This window comes from Neophocaena asiaeorientalis, unplaced genomic scaffold (genome assembly GCF_003031525.2).
Source record: "Neophocaena asiaeorientalis asiaeorientalis breed wild unplaced genomic scaffold, Neophocaena_asiaeorientalis_V1.1 scaffold508, whole genome shotgun sequence".
Classification (NCBI taxonomy): Eukaryota; Metazoa; Chordata; class Mammalia; order Artiodactyla; family Phocoenidae; genus Neophocaena; species Neophocaena asiaeorientalis.
This window is the reverse complement of record NW_020172179.1, coordinates 474,780-481,304: the sequence shown is the minus strand read 5'-3', so window position 1 is coordinate 481,304 and position 6,525 is coordinate 474,780.

Sequence of the window (6,525 nt, the reverse complement as noted above, 5' to 3'; positions counted from 1 at the left end):
TTCTGTCTTAATAAATGCTACAGTGTCACTCAGAAGATCATGGTGGTCCTGACACAAAATCGACAGGGCAAGAATCACGAGGGAAGGGTTCCCGTGCATTTCTTTGGGTTTCCTATGTTAGGTACAGGAAGTTCAGATCCTGAGGCGAGCCCGTCCAGCTTGCTAAAAGCAAAGCATTCCATCTGCTCACTTTACTGTTCCACATCTATCAAGCCCTGCTCTTTCCCTGGCAGGAAGTCAGCTCTCTGCACTTCAAACAGAATAAACAAACCATCCATACAGAACTAGTGGACATTCTGGGTTTTGTTTCCCACCTGATTTCAAGGGAGTAAAATACAATACCAAACTTAAAATCTCTGTGTAAAACTTAGGGGGCGCTCTGCTTTCCAGGGAGACAATAAAATATGGAAAAATAACTAATTATGCTAAAAACGGCTCAGAATTGGACTCTAAAATCTCCATATCCACCATGCTACGTAGCCTAGGCTGCCTCTACCCCTCCATCCCTGGATATGATTCTGAGACCAGCCTGTGATATCTTCACGTTTGGCTTCATTCCCAAGTCCTAATTATTGCCAGAAGTACTCCTTTGGAAAAGTGAACCCTCATACACTGTTGGTGGGAATGTAAGTTGATACAGCCACTACGGAGAACAGAATGGAGGTTCCTTAAAAGACTAAAAATAGAACTACCAAACGACCCAGCAATCCCACTACTGGGCATATACCCTGAGAAAACCAGAATTCAAAAAGAGTCATGTACCACAATGTTCATTGCAGCTCTATTTACAATAGCCAGGACATGGAAGCAACCTAAGTGTCCATCAACAGATGAATGGATAAAGAAGATGTGGCACATATATACAATGGAATATTACTCAGCCATAAAAAGAAACGAAATTGAGTTATTTGTAGTGAGGTGGATAGACCTAGAGTCTGTCATACAGAGTGAAGTAAGTCAGAAAGAAAAAAACAAATACCATATGCTAACACATATATATGGAATCTAAAAAGAAAAAGATCATGAAGAACCTAGGGGCAAGATGGGAATAAAGACACAGACCTACTAGAGAATGGACCTGAGGATGCAGGGAGGGGGAAGGGTAAGCTGGGACAAAGTGAGAGAGTGGTAGTGTATATATGGACAGATATACACTACCAAATGTAAAATAGTTGCATAGCACAGGGAGATCAGCTCGGTGCTTTGTGACCACCTAGAGGGGTGGGATAGGGAGTGTTTGAGGGTGAGAGACGCAAGAGGGAAGAGATATGGGAACATATGTATAGGTATAACTGATTCACTTCGTTATAAAGCAGAAACTAACACCCCATTGTAAAGCAATTATACTCCAATAAAAATGTTAAGAAAAAAAAAAGAAGTACTCCTTTGATATTATCAACATATGCAGAGTTGGTGCCTTACAAATACTCCCATCAAACAGAAGTAAGCCAAAGGAAATCAAATGGTAACGCTCCAGCAAAATCTGTAGATCTGACAAAGCCAGGGCAGGAACCAGTGGTCCGGGCATCTAAATCTCGCGCTCTTGCTGCAGGCAGTATAGTGCTGTTGGTGCGAACCTGCTGTCTGCTCTTCCTCATAGTCACCACATCTGGGACCTGAGATCTCATGACCAATAGGGTTGGAAAATATCAGCTCTCTTGAACCTATCTGCTAAAGATATTTCGAGTTTATCTTCTATACTTCTGCTGTAGTGATTTTCCTAAACTGAAATCTGACCATGTTTCTCTCCTTTGCCTCAGAGCAACTCACTGACAGAGAATAAAGTCCAAACTCCTAGCCTGGCATATAAAGCCCTGCCTCCACACTGCTCCCCTTACCCGTATTGAGGTATCTGGTGCCTCAATATACTCCCCTCTCCTCTGCCACCATGCCCTACCTTCTGCTGCACCTCTGTAGGGAACCCCCTCATCTACCTGTGGAACTCCCTTCACATCTCTCAAGCTTCACTTCTTCTATGAGGCCTTTCCCGATAGGCTCTCTTCCCCGTGAGCTTCCCTCTCAGCAAAATGTGGATCATAATTCCTATACCCTCCCTTCATTCCAGGATCACGTGAAAAAAATGAATCTGAACAGTCTCTGAAAAACACAGAACACTATATAAACTCCAGGTTATTATAAAAGTTATTATACAATAAGCCTTTTTTCTTTAGAAACCTAATTACAGTACTTGTGATGATTAGCATGAAATTAGCCTCTACAAAGTAGAATATGTTTCTCGTTTTTCATTGCTTAAATGTGAGCTAAACTTAAAATCGTGATGAGAACTGTGCTTACTTCAGCTACAAATAGATTAAAACTGGACCCGTACAGAGAGGATTAGCATGACCTTTGCCCCATGATTTTCAGTAGTGAAAAATTGCAGTTTCTTTGTTTTCTGGAATTCTATTCCCAGGTTTCATATTTCTTTCATTAATGCAATAGTCTTCCTTAAGCTGGGTGCTTTGTGACCACCTAGAGGGGTGGGATAGGGAGGGTGGGAGGGAGGGAGACACAAGAGGGAAGAGATATGAGAACATATGTATATGTATATGTATAACTGATTCACTTTGTTATAAAGCAGAAACTAACACACCACTGTAAAGCAATTATACTCCAATAAAGATGTTAAAAAAAATAGTCTTCCTTAGAACTCTAATTCTCTTCTCGCCAATAAATAAAAGTTTGATTTCCTTAAATGACTTTCGCTTCTCGCATTGAGCCTTTTTTGCTTCTTAACCACCCAGCTGGGAGATTGATCCACCCACTATTTCTGGAACACAGTGATTATAACAGGTAACACTTACTAAGTGCTTACTCTGTACTCATCCATATGATCTCTAAAGATTGTAAAATTTAAACCTCACTACAACTTTCATTTCCTCTGTGCAAAATAAGAATGAAAAAAATAGGGGAAAAAAAAAGAATGAGAAAATGGAAACTTAGGTAAGTTAAACCCCCTGCTGAAAGTCACAAAGTAGAGGTAGGGTTTAAAGCCAGGCGTCTGAGAACACAGACCTGCTGCTAACCACTGAGTTTTACCACATCTCTGAGGGACTGCAGAGGGCTCCTTTGCTCTCCAGAAACTTACACTTAGTACAATGGGTGGTGAGGCCCAGCGCTATGAGAGCAGACGCCATGCTTTAGGCATGCGCCTGAATCAGTCATATGCTGCAGTAGGTCACGGCCACAAATTTGGACACCATCACCTAAGAGAGTCAAAGTGCGTCAGGTGCTGACACCCAGGCAGCAGCCACAGAGCAGGGGGCTACTGGGCTCAATGCAATTTGTCATATACTGAAAACTTCTCATACATTTTGTCCATTTTCAACAGAATGTAAAATGTTTTGTTTCACACACTTCCCTCCACTCCTGAATACCCCTTCAAGAAGAGCTCATTAGATTAAGTGTGGTATCCCAGATCAGATCCTGAAGCAGTAAAAAGACATTAGTGGGCAACTGGTGAAGTTTGAAAAATTCTGTAGTTCAGAGAACAGTAATATACCAATGTTAATTTCTTTGTTTTGACAAATGTATCTTGGTTATAGAAGGTGTTAGCATTAGGGGAAACTGGCTGAAGTGTATACAGGAACCCTTTGTGTTTTGCAACTAAATCTAAATCTAAAATTATAAATCTAAATCTAAAATCTAAATCTAGATTTAGATCTAAAATTATATTTTAGATCTAAAATTATATTTAAATCTAAAATTACATTTAAAATTGAAAAGACTTCAGTTTAATTATTTTGATATTAATTTACTGAGTCCATTGAGTCAGTCTACAGTCGCTTGTACAATTTAAACAAATTTAGAGTGATTTCTGGAATTTTCTAAAAATGATTGTTGAATTCATCAGTGAAAAGAACTGTGTTTAAAGGCAAAACTCAGATTTTGAACTCATTGGTATTAAACACTATCTTTTCAGAAAAAAAAGGATAAACATTGGTTGAGAATGAGTTACTGTCTCATTTTCCCAATAAAATGATCAGAACACTGTATTGCCATTGAGAAACACAAAAGAATGTTATAGTTAGCCAATGACATGATTTCCCTAAACACAGCTTCTCCTGACTTCTGGCACATCCTTAAATCCCAATATCATAACCTGGCACATGTTTTATAGACAGCAAAGAGAGAGTAAAATAATGACAAATTATGGAGGTAACATAGCCATAATTATACTACCAGAGATAATTCTCAATAATACTACCTCAGCCAAGGAAATTTTGCATTACAAGTATTATTTTCCATTATGGCCCTGGTAGAGGGTAGAAGATGCTGTGCCCAGAACTTCTGTCTCTTTCCTCAAATTTGAAGAATAAATCAGACTATGACCAGTGTTGTAGTCAATGTTATAGAGTCATCTGAACATTCTTCCCAGATTTTGAACAGTTGTGCCTTCAGTGAGATGCTATTGTTTAAACACTCGTTTTTCCAGCATTCAAAAAATTCACAACTATCAGGTGGCCTAATCAGATATCACTTGCTCTGCCAGCCAGTACCAGCTCCTTCTCAGGAAAGTAGGAGCTCCTCTGAGCTCACCCGACTGGCACAAGCAGTGCTGGGCTCTACATCACTGAGGGTAACAGCAGTAGCTCACTCCTGCTTGGTTTCGCCCAGTCAGAGCCCGTAAATGAGTTCTGATAAGTGACCAGACACTACTCTTCTGCTACCTTAAGTGATCTCTATCTTTTCCAAACTAGTGGCACATGGCCAAGGAGGAGAGAACTTCTTAATGTTCAAGGTGCATACTCTGGCACTAAGGGTTTCTTGAAGAGAAACAACCATGCTTTCCACTGGTGGGCATGAACCAGAAGCAGGAGAGAAAGCAAAAAGAGGCAGAAGAGAGGAAACAGAAAGTTAAGCTTCTCTGAGAAAGGGCTGGGCCAATTCTGATTTCTGAGACCTTCAAAAAATGAAAAGAAAAAAAAAAAAGGAGAAATGCCCAAACTGGGTTACTACGTTACAGTATAAGCTGCAAAGTGAGCATCATTCTGATTTGTCAGCGTACATCTCATGCGAGTCTAATTTGAATCTTTGTGAATATGAAGGCCAGGCCAAATAGCATTGCTATCCACAACCCAACTCCAGTGCCAACCCCAAAGCCTCAACAGAATGGGAGAAAAATGGACTAAAGAGAATACAACGAGAAGAGTAGTAAGGAAATCACTACCTTGGGGCTCCCATAACTGGGTGCCAGGAGAAAAGGTGCAGAAACAAAGTAGAAAATTTTAAAAAGGTGGGGGAAGCAGGAAGACCTGAAGTATCACTTACACTGGTCTCAGGTGCACTGGATACCAATGCATGGTCACCTTCCACTGATTCTGCCCTGAGGGGTGTTTCTGATGCCTTCTTTTTAAGTAAGAGGAATCTGCAGTCATTCAGCAGGTGCCCACTGAACATAAGGCACTGTGCTGGGGATGGAGGAATGGAAGTCAGGATCAAAAGGATAAGGTTGTCTCTGTGGACCAGGAAATTGAAATATATTCTTTGTACTCTCTGGGAAGCAAACAAGGAGGTAAATAGGTCTCAAATGAGAAAGGGTTAGCTTCCTAGAAAGATGGTCAGTAACGAATAACTTCAATGACAAGGAACTTAATTCATAGGTAAGTGCTTGGAAAATCAGTTAGTATATATAGGTAGGTACTTCGAAGTTGGTATATTGAGATTCCATTGCTAAACGCCTTTCTTCCTTATTTACTTAGTGTTACGTGGTGTCAACCCCCTTATCAAACACGCCAGAAGGCCAGCATTCCAACTCTCCAATAACTTCCAGGATACTGGGGAAGCCAGTAAGGAGATCACTTCTTCGGGGCTCTGATAACTGGGTGCCAGAAGGGAGGCGTCACCTAAGGCGACTCTCGAAGGGGGAGCAGGCATTAGCCTTCTGTAGAAAGACTCCAAGAGCGCCCCACGGAGAGAACTGGACCGACAGGGTAGGAGAGCTGGGTAACAGGAGACGCCTGTCCGGCGAAGCCTTTTTCCGTTAGGTATAACCTTCATTGTACTTCCTCCAACCCTGACTCCAATGATAACTCTGACAATAAATTTAATTTCTGTAAGAATGTTTGGTGAATCACGGTTCTGAGAGAGACCCTACCGCCAGGTCGCTCAAAGTCCGTTGTTCTGCAATAACTTTCCACCATTTTAATAAAAGGTCCCCAACGCCAGCCTTGAATCGCGGCTTTGTCTGTATTAATATTTTATAAATCCAGGTAAAAGTTGGGAACTGTGAAGGGAAGCCAGGAGAAGACAGCTGTTGCCCGGAGAGGCGTGACGAGACCTAACTGAATCCTGGGGTTTCGCGCTGGGCAGCGGCCCCGCTACGCAGGCTTGGGACTGGGCGCGCGCATGCGCGACAGGAACCCGAGCGCCGCGGGCTGGATTTGAGGGAAGGGGGCGCGGAGCACGCAGCATGGCGTCCAACATCTACTTAGTTCGCCTGCAGATCAGCCGGCTGGGCCAGGTGTGGCCCGGGAAGACACCTCCCCTTCCCTGCCTCTGCCCGCCCCTGCCTCCAGGGGCCGC